General features: G+C 38.8%; 1 protein-coding gene across 1 annotated transcript in view; it reads left to right on the top strand.

Annotated features, from left to right (window-relative positions):
• Positions 1–16823, top strand: part of KAT6B (lysine acetyltransferase 6B) — a 180131-nt gene that overhangs the window by 142182 nt on the left and 21126 nt on the right.

Raw genomic sequence — 16823 nt, 5'->3', positions numbered from 1 at the left:
TACTTTCATGATCCAGGGAGCTGATGGCTGTTAAAGGAGAGTAGCACATAAAACTTTATTTAATCTACTTTGTTGTTTTTATCAATAGATAACGGGTTTACTACTTATATTTACATAGGTTAGAAAATCTTCCTCAAGTGAAAAATGTACTGCTGCTCACTATTGTACTCTAGGAAATTGAGACTCGATCTCTCGGCAGTGTCACCAGCTCACAAAGCCATTACCCTGAATGAACCGGCAGAATTACATTCCATTCTGTGGGGCTCATGCTCATTAGCACCAAAAGAGGCAATTATTTGTGATTAAAGCCAAAGGAATTGTTATTTAAAAGGATTTTCAGCTTTCTAAAATTTTGCCTATAATCTTGTGCAGTACAGAGCAGGAAAGGGATCTTTATCTTCAGAAAAACAATTCTTTAGGTAGCCTATCCTTCTTGGCTGTCTGGTAGAAATAAACATCTTGTTTTGTTAATTTCCCTTTTCTATTACAGAAATTATTACAGTGTTCGTATCTAGAGGTTGCCCAAGAAATATTTTTTATACACATTTGTATCTTCTGAGTCTCTTCAGTGAAAATCGGAATACTATTTTAAAGTACGCATAGGGTAATGTTTTTTAAAAATTGGTAGTTTTTTTCTCCCTGTTTATATTATACTGGATGTGTTAATGTAGTATTAAGGCTGCATTTCGAGAATGGATTCAAAGTATCCAGATAACACGAAGGCGGGGTATCCCATGATAATAATCACTTGTAAAAATCTGTCGCTAGGAACTGTGTGCTTCTTCATTACCAGATTTTAAACTGAAAGAAGGAAAATATAGCAGATGATGTAATCTTCATAACGTACATCAGATGCAAAAGCAAAATGTAAATGTCCTCAAGGAAAACCATGAAGTAACATGTTGAGTCTAAATCTATATTATTAGATGTTGAAATGTTAAAGTTTGGGTGTAAAATATAACCGTATAGCAGCTTTGGACGGATTTGTATAATTTATTGACATCGAAGGATATTCTTTTTTTTTTTTTTTAATTAATTAATTAATTTATTTATTTTTGGCTGTGTTGGGTCTTCGTTTCTGTGTGAGGGCTTTCTCTAGTTGTGGCAAGCGGGGGCCTCTCTTCATCGCAGTGCGCGGGCCTCTCTTGTTGCGGGGCACAGGCTCCAGACGCGCAGGTTCAGTAGTTGTGGCTCACGGGCCTAGTTGCTCCGTGGCATGTGGGATCTTCCCAGACCAGGGCTCGAACCCGTGTCCCCTGCATTGGCAGGCGGATTCTCAACCACTGCGCCACCAGGGAAGCCCGGATATTCTTTTTTGAAGTATCTTTATTGATTATTTTTACATTTTCAGATGGCATTTCTAGTTATTTAATTCGTTACCCTAGTCTTACTCTTCTTTCTTGATCTAGTCATCCCATGGAGGGCCGTCTTACCAGAAGTTTACCATTTTTACTTTACAGTCCTAGTTGTAATGAGTTCTAAGGGCAAATCCAATTGTGTTGTTTTGGAGATTTTTGGGGCCACTGTTCACAAGTTGTTCCTAAATACTATAATTTCTGGTATGCATAGCAGCCATTCGAGCCTTAAACTTTGGATAGTATCTGCATGCTTACAGAGTAAGGCAAACTTCTTAGCTCAATATTCAAGATGTTCCGACAGCTAGTTCCAGCCTATGTTCTAGGCTTTTTCATGTATTATTTCATATATTAATCTCCATTTGCTCAAATATTCTGAGCAGGTTCCCATACTTCCATTCTTTGTGCAGTCCCTTCCTGAAATGACCACTTCTTCCTTCTCCAGCCTCTGTCTGTTCAAAATCCTACCCATTGTTACAGAGCTAGCTCAGGAGCCTCTTCTTTTTGATCCCACCTCCTGGAGTTTCATCCCGTTCTCTTCTTTGCTCCGTATCTCTGCAGTATAGCACTTAGACTCAATTCATTCTTTTGTGGTAATTATTTGATCTAAGTATCATACTTCCAACTTACTGTCAACTCCTTGGATACCTTTTTTGTATTCAGGTGGACAGTGCACTCAATAATCTGCATTAGATGTATTTTTGTTAAGTTGTATTGAATCTCCTAAGTGATATGGTCACTGCCCACGATAATTTTCCACCTAAAATTTAAAAGAGACTGGTACTTACCAGGTAAAAATGCAAGTCTCTAAATACAGTAGCGACTGACTTGTACAGTGTGATCTGGTACTGAGGCCTTAATGCATAAAATAACAACCCAGGAACAAAGACATTCCCTTCAGATGCTAAATCTTTATGTTAACCATTTTATTTGAAAACTGTATTAGAGTCTACTCTGTTTTTCTAAAACATGAACTAGGGAACACAGTGGAACCTATCTGGATGTCTCAGGGCCATCATGATAAATGCCATCCATTAGGGTGCATCCAGGCAATGCAGTGCTACAGGTGTCATTTTAGATTTTCTCTTTCATATACCCTTGGTATCATCCTGCACTGGAGAGGGTTAAGGAATATGATGAATGATTTGAATAAAGTTGAAAGGGAATTGGTGCTATTTCTTCAGCGAAGAGAAGACCAGGGGAAGAATTTTATAGCACTCAGAGAAAATGGGGACTGGTGTAAACCCAACAGAAATTCAATTTAAAGCGAAAAAATAATTCCTTGGCTACACAGGTTTTAAAGAAGATAGAGTAGGCTGCTGAAAAAATTGATAGCATCTCCTTCTTTGGAGTTACTTAAAATAATAGTAGATAAATATCTTTCTATGATGATTAGATCCAGTCTTTTGCAGAAGTAGGAGATAAACCCCATGACCTCGCATAATCCTTGTCAACCTTACATTTCAGAACTCAGGGAAAAACAGATAACTGGGGTTACAGGTTTTGTAAAATCTGCTCTGTTTTTTAAAGGAACCTTTTAACGGTTAGATTTATTTTATTTCTGTTTGTACATGAGCCTGAGGGTCTTTTGGTCGGGGAGGTATTTTCAGTAATTCAAAGAAAGTTGTAAGGCAGGAAATCTTTATTTTGTCTGTAATCACTGCTGGTTCAGGAAGCCAAAACAAGATACCGACAGAAGGAAAGCTGTTCTCTGCCCAGCTGCCCATTGGCACACTGGATCACAGACATGAGTGAAAAATGATGTGTTGTGTGTATATAAAGAACTGTGAATCCAAAGCTTTGAACACTGTTCTCCAGGACAGTCAAGAGGTGGAATGGTCATCCCAGGACCAAATGCTGTCCTTGGAATAATGTTGTTGTCTGTCTCTTCCTAGGACAGCTTGTCTGGGATGTGTCTGAGCAGGGCTTCCCAGGAGGTCATCTGCAGAGCTTTGCCGGAGTGACTAAAGGGCACCAACTCCCAATCTGCTCATAAACCAACTCAGGGGTTTTGTAACTCTGCCCAAAACTTAAGTGGCTAGAGGAAGGAGTGGCTTGTCATCGGTTGAAGCTGATACTCCATCTCCTTTTCTCTCCTGGTTTCTGAGATTCCCTCTCTCCCTCAGTCAGAAAATTTTAAAGTCCTCCCCGTCTCTTTCTAAACACACACACACACACAAACACACCATTCTCCATCCCCACCAGGCATGTCAAAACTTCAGAGAAGCCCCCGCCCCACGAAACTTTTGTGATTCCTGCTTCCGAGCTGCCCAGGACAAGGCAAGTAGCTGCTTTTCCTCCCAGGGTGTTGCTGGATCCTGGGGCAGCCGCGTGTTCCCTGCCAGGCCATGCCCTGCCCCTGCTGCCAGAGCTGCCCAGCAATGCCTTATCCAGCTTACTATTTTTCCTTTAATTTTGAAATAATTTCAGACTTAGAGAAAAGTTATAAAAATGGCACCAAGAATTCCCATATGACTCTCTACCTCAGTTCCCCAGATATTGACATTTAATCACATCTGCTTTTTGCTTTTATTTCCCTCCCACTCCCTCCCCCTCCCTCCCCATCCCCCTCTATCATATTGAGATGTATTTCTTTTTCGGAATCATTTGAGAGTAAATTGCAGACCTGTAGCACCTTTACCCTTACTATTTCAGAGTGTTTTTCTAAAAACAAAGATGCTCTCGCATGTAACCACAAATTATCAAAACCAAGAAGTTAATGTTAATTCAGCACTATTATCTAATCTCTCTACCTTGTTCAAATTTCAAATTTTGCCAGTTTTCAACTAAAGCCCTTTTCCAGGGGTGGGGAAAAATGTTTTTTCCCCAGTCCAAGATCTCATGTTGAGTTATGTCTCTTGAGTAATCTGGAATAATACCTTAGTCATTTTTTTGTTTTGTTTTGTTGTTACCTTGACATTTTTGAAGTGTACAGGCCATTTATTTTGTACAGTGTCCCTCAATTTGGGTTTGTCTGATGTTTTCTCATGGTCATATTCAAGTTCTCGATTTTTTTGGCAGGAATACCACAGAAGTGCTGCTGGGTCCTCCTCAGTGCCTCTTATCAGGATTACATGATCATTTATTTGTCCCATCACTGGCTTAAGGTGGTGCCTTTCAGGTTTCTTCATTGTAAAATAACATTTTTCCCTTTGTAATCAGTAAATATCTGGTAAGAAGATACTTTGGGATTGTGTAAATATCCTGTTTCTCATCCAGTTTTTACCTACTACGTTTAGCATTTATTTATGATTCTTAGCTAAAATAGTTATTACTTTGGTAACTACCAAATGGTGATTTTTTTAAATCCCATTGTATATTCTACTTATTTGTTGACATTTGCTGTAGGGAAGAGCTTCCTTTATTAATTTTTTAGTTAAATAATTACTTCATTTATTTCATTAGTCTTTAATTTATATAATTATGGACTACTCATGGATTTTTATTTTATTCTTTGGATTATAACCTGTTGCTGCCATTGTGTATTTTGATGTTACATTGCCCCAGATTTATTCAGTGGGAACTGCTTCAAGCTGGCTCCTGTGTCCTTCTGACATGTCTGACCCTTCAGCCACTTCCTTAGCATTCCAGATCAACACCACTGCAAGGTTTTAGTCTATCCTTCCATATTTCTGCATTTGTAACTCTCTTCTCCGATAGTGAGAAACCTGACTTCCATTACCCACAATATATTTATTTATGGGCTCAGTCCTAGAATACACATTAAGTAGTTTTAGAATTGCTAGCTCATACCACTGTGTAAAACAAACCTCCTAACCAGAGGTCAGTTTTTGTATGTAGCTCTTTTTGACTTTACCCTGAGTGTACTTTTAGTTAAAGGACTGTTTCCAAATGTTAGTGAGGTTAGTTCTTTTTAATTTTTCCCCCTTCAGGGAGGTTATATTATTCATTTGAAATACAGTTAGGCTTATTTGTTTCTGTTTGTTATCCACTTTAGTTTTTCTCTATCCTTGTTTTTTTTTTTTTAAGACTATAAAACATTAACATGATTTTCAAAGTTGAAACTATATTAGAAGGTATACTCAGACAAGTGTCATTCCCCTCCTCCCCTCCCTCCCCCAGTCCCATTCCTGACCCTTTCCTGCAGGTCGCCAATCTTATTAGTATCTAGTTTATCCTTCCTGTGTTTCTTTTGGTACAAATGAGAAAATAGATGTGTGTCTTCTAATTTCTCCTCCTTTCTTACACAAAAGGTAGCATACTATAGATGGTCTTTTATGTTTTGCTTTTTTCCGCTTAAGAATATATCCTGGAAATCACTCCATGCCACTTCATAGAGATCTTCTTATTTTCTTCTACAGCTGCATGGTTCTCCAGTGTGTGGATGTATGTACTGTATTCACCTAGTCTCCTAGGTATAGACATATAGGTTGTTTCCAATATGTCACAATTTAAAAAGTGCTATAGTAAGTAGCTTGGGCAGATTTTGACTGATACATTCTTACAGAGCGGTGAGAGTCTGTTATATATACTTTCAGTTTTTTAGGACTCTGCTTGGCTGGGCCATTGCCCAGCAGATAACAAGCTTTTAGTCAAGTCTGCAGAGCCCAAACCCTGCCTGGGGAGCAGGATACAAAATCCATGCTCCTTGACTGACCTGGGAGAGACCCAGGGAAAGCAGCTGATTCAGCAGTAGGTTGCAGGACATTGTGCCAGGCCATGGTGAAAGAGGCTGGCATCAGCACTTACTTGTGTGTTTGTGTAAATGCATTTATCAGATTCTAAACTGGATAATGGAGAAGGATGAGAAGATTCATTTCTTACCTCTTCATTTAACATTTGTTGATTGGGGCACCTTAGTCTACACTCTGCTATATACCAGCAACAAAAATGAAGAAGACATAGCTCTTGCCGGGTGTGACAAGCCATCAGTTGCTGGGCAGTACATTTCTACAGTAGATATTGAGAGCTCATGGCATGAGAAGTTAAAGTGAAAACATTCCCGGCTGAGGGAAACAGCATATTCAAAAGCGTGGCCACCTAAGGAAACATGTTAGATGTTTGGATAACAACAAAAGAAACTCCAAGTAGATTAAAGACTTAGGGATTAACAAAAATAAAAAATAAAGACATTAAAAAAAGAAGAAGAGGGAACTTCCCTGGCGGTCCAGCAGTTAAGACTGCGCTTCCAATGCAGGAGGTGCAGTTCGATCCCTGGTCGGGGAAATGTGATCCCACATGCCTCACAGCCAAAAAATTTTAAAACTAAATAAATAAATAAATAATTTTTTAAAAAAGAAAAAAATTAGAAGAAAGGATATCTAATTATTTATCTAATCTTTAGATGGTCAAGGACATCCTAAGCATTAAAAGAATGAAAGAAGTCACACAAAAAATACATAAACTTCACTGTATAAAAGCGTAAAACTTCTATGTAGGAAAAAGTATTAATATTTAAAAGTAAACATAATGGGAAAGATATTTGCAACAAATATACCAGGCAAAGTTTTGATATCTATAGTATTTAAATGAATATAAAAGTAAAGGTTTGATAGTGTTGAAACATAGACCCTAATGGAAAAATGAGCAGAGGACATGAACACAGAATGTGCAGAAAAGGAAAATCATTGGGGGCAGCAACATTGCTGACATTTACTGAGTGTCTAATATGTGCCAGTCACTGTCCTAGGAGTCCTGACTCATTCTGTCCTCACATCAGCTGTTGAGATGTGTGCTTTTATTTTAACCTCATTGTACGGGTGAGGAAACTACTGACAATAGAAAAAAAAACAAAAACAGAATAACCTCAGTATCCAAAGGTAAGAGAGAACCATTCCCCTGAGAACGGTACATTCATATAATGGAATATTATTAGCCATTGAGAATTATGTTTTGAAGAATTTTTAATAAAATAAGAAAATACTTATGATAAATAAGTGGCTTTCAAAATTGTATATATAATATGTTCTCGATTATGTAAATAGTATATGGACAGAAAGAAAGGAAATACACTTCCATATTAACTCTTGAATTAGAATTACAGGCAATTTTAATTTCCTTATACCTTTTGTTGTAACTAAAAAGCAAATTAATTTAAGAAACAAGAGTCAGGGAAGGCCTGATATAGGGCAATGGCAATGAGGATGTGTGGAAATGAGGCAGGTGTTTTCCTGTTCGTTCTGCAGCAGGTAGAACTCTGCCAGGCACCTAGTGGTGCTCAGTAAATACTATTTGAATAAGTGAATGAACTGAGCTTGGAAAGGTAGTGAGTGCAGCTTTGGCCACGTCGCCTTTGCTGTGATTTTAGGCATCCATGTGCAGCTGCCCATGGAGTTCAGAGTTCAGTAAGGGTATGCAGTAGGGGGAGGCTACAGGGAATCGTGGGCGTGCCATAGTGGTTAAAACCATAGGTGTGAATGAGGACAACCCAGGGAGAGTGTAGGGAAACAGGGCTGAGGATGGCGTTCTTGGAGTTCCAACATTCCAGGGGCTAATAGAGGATGAAGTCATCAAGAAAATTGTAAAGCGTCCAGAAGTAGGAAGAGGATCAAGAGAAAAAATGGTGTCAGGGAAGCCAAAAGAGGTCAGTATTTCAACAACAGTGGTACTTATAATCATAGCTGACATTTCTAGAGCACTTACTATGTGTCAGGCACTGTCACCCAAATCACACACATTAACTCGCTTAATCCTTGCAAAGACCCTAGGAGGTTGGTACTGTTATCATATCTCTTTGCAGGTCACAGAGGCACTAAGAAACTTGTCTAAGGTCACTCCCCAGCCACTGTTCAGTGCCCCAGAGAAGAAGGTTAAGATAAGGTGTAAAAAGTATACTTTGGAGGACTGTGTATAAGTGGAATTTAAAGAAGTAGATTCAAAAAGCTCGACTGTCAAGGGCTGTGGGTTGTTTTTGTTTTTAAGCTAGAGAGACTGGAGCATTGGCGGAAAGAGGAGAGGGGAGCACTGATGGATAAAATCACAGAGAAAACAAAAAGTGATAACCAGATGGGTTGTTTAGTACAAACTGAGAAAAGGCATTTGATGAAATTCAATACTCTTTGCTAATTTAAAATAATCAAACATACTAACTTGAATTATAAGAATTCTAAATCTTGTATTAACTTTTTCTTCTTTGTTTCAGACTTGACTTACTCTTAGGGGAGCTATAAAGGGTAGATGACAGTTGGGTCCAAGAGTCTACAAACATAAATCTATAGATTTCTCGAGACTGGTATACAGATGACAAGTTTGTCAATTACATAAATTGTCAGTTAGCTCTACCTTCAGTCATTTTAAAAACGACTGTCTATTTGTAGGCTAATCATAAAAGTTTGTAAGCAGCTTCAGTTCTTGGCTTTCTTTATTCAATATTAAAATACTGTACGATGTGTCAGGGTTGTACTTAATGGCACAGAACTCACTCTAGAGGAATTAGGCGTGGTGGAATGAGTTAGGCACTCATTTCAGGAAATCCCCTTTGCTGTTCTTTTCTATGATCTTATATGTTGAGAGGTTTCACTTTGGCTTTCCTGGGGAATGTATACTGTTTACAAACTGAGTCTGTCATTAGTGCGTGCTGCTAGAAGATGGCTGCAGATGACCCAGTTTTGAGCCTACAAGTTATGAACTTGGTCACGTCGCAGTGTGGTTAGCAGTGTCCTTGTACTTGTTCCGATTTCTTAAGAATGGTGTGTGTGCACACACACACCTGGACTTAAGGAAAATAAGAAATACAATAAACTTTTATGGAAGGATGCTTCTGGGTACAATTTAATATCTAGTTTCACTCTCACTGACAATTAATGGGTTAATTTTCCACGCCCTCATTCTTTCGCTGGTCTGGTTCTAATGACAGAGATCTCTTCGTTAGGTACTTCAGAGAGTCCAGACCTAAGCTTGTCTTTCCTTTAGCCTCCTTATAACTCTTGGTTGATTTCTTGAGGAAGCACCACTTAGATGAGAAAGCATCTTCTCTCTGCTTTCCTGCTCTCCCTACTTCTCTGCCCTTCTAGGTCCATCAAGCAGAATTAGAAAGTCACATCCTGCATCTCTGCCTAGAAGGGTGTGATGTTGAGAGGCTAATCATGTTAACTCTCTCAAAGAGAAAACTTCTTCCCCTGTATCTTAGATGCTAGCTACTAGCTTAAATGTTATATTATATATCTAAATAGAGGAATACATTTCACAGTATCTCAGGTTATCAGCTAGCAACTTCCGGTTTTAACAGCCTTCAGTAGATTACTTTAAAAGAGCTACCACTTACAAACTTTTTTTTCAAAACTCAATTTAAATAAAATTTAAGAATACTATTAAGCAAAGATTTAGAGTAATTTCATCCTACCTGAAAATTGCTTTTTTGGAACGAGTTTTTGATCCTGACTGGCCTATCTCCTATAGAAAGTAGGAGGGTTTTTTTTTGTTTGTTTTGTTTTTTATTGCAGTACGCGGGCCTCTCACTGTTGTGGCCTCTCCCGTTGCGGAGCACAGGCTCCGGACGCGCAGGCTTAGCGGCCATGGCTCACGGGTATAGCTGCTCCGCGGCATGTGGGATCTTCCCGGACCGGGGCACGCACCCGTGTCCCCTGCATCGGCAGGCAGACTCTCAACCACTGCGCCACTAGGGAAGCCCAGAAAGTAGGAGTTTTAATTTAGAAATTTGGTTGGTTGGGTTCCAGTGTACCACATTTTACCATAAATTCTAAAGAACCAAAACTGGACAGGAGTCACTAGCTTCTCTCGGAGGGCAAGTTGAGTACAACATCAGGGCGAGCCCGTAGGAACTGGGTCCTAGCCTGACAGGCCCTGGTGAGACACCCGATGCTCTAGCGAGGGTCTGTGGGCATCTCTGCACCATTGTGGTTGACTTAGGGCTACACTTTCCAACAAGTGAACCAGGAACCAGTCCAGGTAGCCAGAGATGGTGCTAACTTAATAGTTCTGGTGCCAGTCACCTCACCCTGAGCAGACTTATCCTTTTACCCTGGCAGGCATATGAATTCTGTCTTCTCCCTGGTGGGGTAGAAGTCATGCAGCACTCCCTAGGGGTATCAACTCTCTGTTGGGTAAGCTGCAGGGTAAATATTTCACTTTCCCCCATTTGTGAGCCCCATAAGCCAAGCATCAAAGATGTGTTCTGAGAGACCATGACAGTGTGTCTTAGGTACATGATCTATGACTGAAACACTCTGACCCCCTGTGAGGAGTTAAGCAAACTGAATGAAAGAGCTGTACATTTGACATGTGGTATTTACCTACTTATGCAATTTTTATTTAATAGTTTTCTCTTTTTTCAATGGCACTGACCATAAAAAACATGTTCTAGACTGAATAAGTGCAAAATCATTTAGAAAGTTGCATATGTCTTATATATTCATGGTTTATTACCCGTGATGGAGGTAGAGTCTTTGTTCTCAGCTGTAATCTCACCTCCTGGAAGAGCCTGGCACTGAGTAGGTCCTTATTATATATTGAATATTATATATTGAATAAATGTTAAATGAATTACCTCTGAAAGAGCTTTCTTAATGTACTTTCTCTTCTCACACATGATTCTTAGGAAGAAGAATTTTATATTATTAGAACATAATTAATCAAACCAAATTAATTTGGTTTGCTTACTTCCAAATGATGTCAGGTACGCCCTGCCTTCTTTTGAGGTCTGGTATTTTTGTTCAAGGGCAGCCTCTATCTTAGGATCATATAAGTTGCATCAGAAAGGAGGCTGTCGTTAAGTTACTATAAACCTTGGGCAGAGAAATGAGAGCTGTGACAGAATTCACATTTACACACAGTTGGTCGAAGAGACACTTATCTTTTCCTTACTTCTATCAGATAATTCGTTTCTTCATGCATTTATTTTGGAAGGAGAATTCCAACTTTAGTCCTTGGAAACTGTCAAGAACGCTTCTCTCTGCAGAGCTTTCCCAGCAGCTGTCCTCCCCGGGTGAGCACAGGCAAGGCAACCATTAAAAAATAATAAGTTATGCTTTTGAAATGGTGCTCAAGTCCTTTCTGGCCTTTTCTGAGAAAATAACTGCTTCCCCACCTCCACCATGACACTTGTTGGAAGATAGAACCAGCAGCTGTATCCTCAGACTTCTGCTGGGTTTTAGAAGACATGTTTTGACCTGTGTAATCAAGTGTAATGATGACATATATTTTAATAGGCTCCTAGTTTATAATATAATAAGGAAAATGGCTATTTTTCCTTATTTTCTCATTATAATATGTTGCACTAGAAGCCTTTGTCATGACTGCTTTATTACATTGGGCTGAAGTACACTATATTTTAATATGCTAAAGATAACATCAAGGTTGAAAATTGAGCTCTCGGTGATTTATTCAGAGGGTGACTTTTACTGAATACATTGAAATGAGTTGCATGAGGCAGTGCAGCTAACGATTTATTTATGTATCTTTTTTTAAACTAAGCTTGTCATAAATAAGAGCAAATAAATAGCTCTTATAGAATAGTTTGTATTCATTGCTTCAATGAATGTAAATATGAAACATACGGTCTGCAGCTACCATTTTGCCTTACAGAGATGAGAATTTTTCAAGTTTTGGCATGCAGGTGGTTTTTTTTTTTTTTTTTTAACAAATCTTTTGTCTGTTTAGATTTCTAACATTGACCAGCATTTTCAGCAAGTCATTTTGAAACCCACTACTGGGCAAATTCCACTCCAATAATTAGTATGAGGAAACCTAGCCTTCAAGAGTAAAGGGAACCCTGGGAATACCCTGGCGGTCCAGTGGTTAGGACTCCATGCTCTCACTGCCAAGGGCCCGGGTTCAATCGCTGGTCGAGGAACTAAGATCCCACAAGCCGTGCAGCGAGGCCAAATAAAAGGAGTAAAGGGAACCCTGGCAACACCATCACGGGGGCTAGGACGTGTTCACTGCCAAACTCCAAACCACAAGCACAATGCCATGCACGTAGGAGGCCAGCCCACAAAAGGTTTGTTGAAGGAGTGAGTGAATAAATGAATCCCCAAATGTAGTCAGTCCTCTTCTTTGTGTCACTGACAACACCTGCCAGATTCACCCAGCCAGCTTATGACAGAATTGGTGCTTGATCTCAGATCTCCTCTCTGTCTTTGTTTATTTTCCACTCATTGATCCCTTCGTCCTTTCCTTCAGTCAACATGCTCTGCCAGAGTTGGCCTTGGTGATGAGACCATTAGGATAAATGCTCCAGTTCTTGCCCGCAGGGAAGTGGATAGACACACCGAGGATTCACCCTGCCATGTATGCCATGTGTGTGGGGCTTCATCAGTGCAGAGGAGGAAATGCTTCCAACTCTCGTTTCCATTTTCCCAGTTAAGATATATGCAAGGGAAGCATTTTTCCATTATTAAACCAAGAGCAAGAAAGATTTTGTTCTGATTGGTAGAACTTTGTGCTATACCTAGTTTTGGTTTCAAGGGAACTATATTCCCCATAAACATATTTTCCAGCTTGTAGTAGTATGTTTGAAGTAGAATTTTCTAAGATAATAGTTTGATAACATCCTCTCATGAGGGTATTTCTAAATAATATATTTATAATTTCAGCTGGTTGTAAGGTAGTAATTTTTTTTTTTTTGGTAGTAATTTTTTAATATCAATTTGTTTTGGGTAAAGCAATTTTCTTGCATTTGTTTAGAATTCTGTTAGGAAAATACTAGTTAGAAATCTGGGGAATTCCCTAGCGGTCCAGGAGTTAGTCCTCTGCTATTCCAGTGCTGGGGGCCCTGGTTCGATCCCTGGTTGGAGAACTAAGACCCTGAAAGCTGTGCGGTGCAGCCAAAAAAAAAGAAAAAGAAAGAAAGAAATCTGATTTTTTTTTCTCCCCCATAGATTTGTGTTTAATGTGTTTCTGCTCTAATATTAGTGCTACATTTTCATGTTTGCCAATATAAAAACCTTGTTTTATACTTATTCATGTTGAGTCCTGCTTTGAATTAACATCATGGAGGAGCTCCTTTTTTCAACAAAATTGTTTTAAATTAATGTTTATAAACTGCTTAAAAATAGTTGGATGGATTAAAAGTAATTCAGTTATGCATTTATCCACATTGAAAAAAATACAGCAGAAGGTATTGAAAGAAGTGTTGCTGAAATCTTGAGGAAAATGTAATATAAGTAGACCTCACTATACCCAATATGTTTGCATGTGTCCTTTTCGGGGGCCAAATTGAACCATTATTTAAAATGAAGTAGAGGGACTTCCCTGGTGGCACAATGTTTAATAATCCGCCTGCCAGTGCAGGGGGCACGAGCCCTTGTCTGGGAAGATCACACATGCCGCGGAGCAACCAAGCCCGTGCGCCACAACTACTGAGCCTGCACTGTAGAGCCTGTGAGCCACAACTACTGAAGCCCGTGTGCCTAGAGCCCGTGCTCCACAACAAGAGAAGCCACTGCATTGAGAAGCCCGCGCACTGCAACAAAGACCCAACGCAGCCAATAAATAATAAAATGATGTAGAGAATTCTTTCTGTAAAAGGAGTTTTCCTTTGTTTCATACTAGACAGCAAGGAGGCAAAAATTATATTAGGGCCTTGTCAAAAGGACTCAGGATTCAACTTGAGGAGGCTCCCACTAGACATTAAATATAATAATAAAGGTAACAATTGCAACTAATTGAAACTCATCAAATGTATAACCTCACACATTCATGATGACATTTTAAAACAAACAAAAGAGGATGATGGGAACTAGTATCTTATCTTGCAAACTGGTAAATAAAGCATTTAACCTGCCTTTCCTATATGAACTATACCACTAGGTAACCAAATAGTAAATGAAGGCAAGCATCTTTTTATAAACGTATTCCAGCTAATAAATGAAATGAAATGATAGAATTAAAATGATAGAATTAAAATATCACATTTTGCAGTTTGGCCAGTGAATTAATGGATCTAGACATTGAACAAGAGCAGCAGCAAACATTGCAAAAAGGGGGACAGAATTTATATGCTTCGTGATCAAGGAACATACCATCATCTGTAGTTTTGCCAATGAATCGAACTCAAGTCTAATCAAGCCTCTGGATCCAGCTGCCATTTTGCAGGAAAACAGAGGAAAAAGGAACAAATTGAACTGCATTGGATGTATGCAATCAGGAAAATCCAGATTTAGGAAACTAGTCAAATGGCCCCTGTTCATCAGCAGATAAATTATAGGGAAAACAAGGGAGTGGAGGGGGGAACTCATAGATTAAAAGAGACTAAAAAGACATTGCTTATTCTTTTTTTTTAATGGACAAGATTATACTGTAGTGCCTGGGGACATTTTGGTGATAAAAGTATAAAGAAACACGAGGGATTACTATTAGTCACGATTGTGGTCACTTATGAGGGAAAAAGGAGGGGTGAACGGGATGGGACAGGTGGGAGGTTTTGGGGGATAGCTGGCAAACTTCTATTGATCCCGAGTGATGGTTATAAGGGTGGTTGTCTTATAATAATCCATTAAGCTGTATATATTTGTTTAATGTAGTTTTTCGTATCTCTGTTTTATTTTTGCTTTTGTTGTTTGTTTTTTAAAGAAAGTGGTGGTCTTAAAATAGGAGGTTGTGCCCTATGGTGTGTTTTAGGGCTTAGATTTTTGTAACTCTTAGAACTGGAAAACTTTTTTATTTATTGGTGGCATTATATTAGTGATGTTTTTAAAAGATGTAGTTTTTCACCTTTTCTGCTTTGAGATCGAAACATGAGTACAAGGGTATTTGGTGTATTGGTATCACCTTTATGTCAGACTTTACAGAATCATTTTTATGTGAAGGAAAGGTACTGAAATTTACTAGAATCATATCCTCTCGCGTGTTGAGTCAAGTCCTTTAGAAAAATAGCATACCTGTAAATTACACTTCCACTCTTAAACCTAGAGAAACATAAATGAAGGGCTGTGTGTTAATACAGGTGATAAAATAGAGGATTTGGGCAAGGAATAGCTGTGCAGAACTGGGGTGGACTGAGGAGAAAATATGGAACAGAAAGGCCAAAGAGATACAGAGACACTGCAGCATTGGGACTTTTCTCTTTCCTCCCTCCCTCCCTCCCTCTCTTCCTCCTTCCCTCCATCTCCTACCTTCCATCTTTCCTTCCTTCCTTTTTCTTTTTTTATCCAAAATGAGGGAAAGCAATACTGGAAGACATTGTAAGTGTAGGAAATTGCCCTTCCTTCTACCTAGAATGCTAGGTGTTCAGCAGTTCTAATATTTGGGGAAGATTTTTAGGCACTAGAAACAGCACTTACAGAAGAGAAAAGATGTTAAAAACTTAGATTTTAAGAAAGGGAAAGAAAAAGGCTAGAGTGTCTTAAAATATGCTGAAACAAGGTTCTGCTGATTATTTATTGCAAAAACAGGCTTCCTCCTTCTTAAGAAGCAGATGATTCTCTGTTCATAGATTAGAAGTCCTGCCCTATGGTTTGCCCAGTGTTGGAGCTTTTCCCCGTGACTTAAGGAAGCTAATGAGAGTTTTTTTCCTACCAAAGCAGAAGACGTGTCTGAGGGCTCTGACAGCCTTCTACCCCTGCAGCTTTCAGTTACATCCAGTTAAAAACTTGCAGACCATAAAGAATGTTTTTAGAGAGGAAATAAAATGAATGATGACTGTGAATTTGTTTTAAATGTTGTTTATTTTACCAAATAATTTAGATAAATCTTTCTTGAAAAGGAAGAGAAATCCTCAGTTTTCGTGAATAATCTGGAGCTTTCCAGAGGATCACTTTGAAATACCTCCCTGCCAACTTTTCATAAATTAAGCATAAACTTTCTTTGACCTCATCACACATAATTAAATAAGTGTTGAAGGGTTAAAACCAAATAAAAAGCAATTCTATATCTCGATCCACATTCTCCTGCAAAATTATACAGGAAGTTTCTTTTGGTTCTCAAGCAGGTTAATTACAAGAGACAGTTACATAATTCACAGTTTCAATCTGTTTGTCCTTAATCACACACTTCCACCTAGTTGTATATACCCCCATGAGTATCCGCATCATAGTTTGATTCGTAAATGATGATTGCAGTGTAATTGATTGCTTGCAAGTAGCATATTGAATTGATTCTTAAAAATGAATGTTAGCTGTTAACATGTCTATTTGAGTTCCTGTTATTTACGTAGTTTGTGGTTCTTGTGTTCAACAGTTGCATACTGGTTAACGAATTAAACTCCCAGAGCCTTTTTGCTTATTAAATTTGGAAAATGGAGTGTCTGTCTACAGCTTAACTAGAAAAGTGCCTAGAACGTAGTGGGCGCTCAGCTGCTAAACGCACTGCTAAACCATCCCAACGCTTGGAAAGTTGGACGGACATTCTTTGATTAACAGTGACCACAGAGTATAAAGGCTTATGGGGGGTAATATTAATATATTGTTACTGAAGTCTCAGCTCTAAGTACTGCTAGAATTGGGAGCCAATCTAAACAGTGGACTTTGAGAAAGGTATCACCCACTAACTAAAGGGGTAAAAACTGATGTCTTTTCATACTGCTAGTGATGATATTGCATAGGTTTTTGT

Source organism: Delphinus delphis, chromosome 16, assembly GCF_949987515.2.
Source record: "Delphinus delphis chromosome 16, mDelDel1.2, whole genome shotgun sequence".
In the NCBI taxonomy this organism is placed as follows: domain Eukaryota; kingdom Metazoa; phylum Chordata; class Mammalia; order Artiodactyla; family Delphinidae; genus Delphinus; species Delphinus delphis.
Note: the sequence above shows the minus strand (reverse complement) of the source record. Positions and strands in the feature narration are given on the sequence as shown.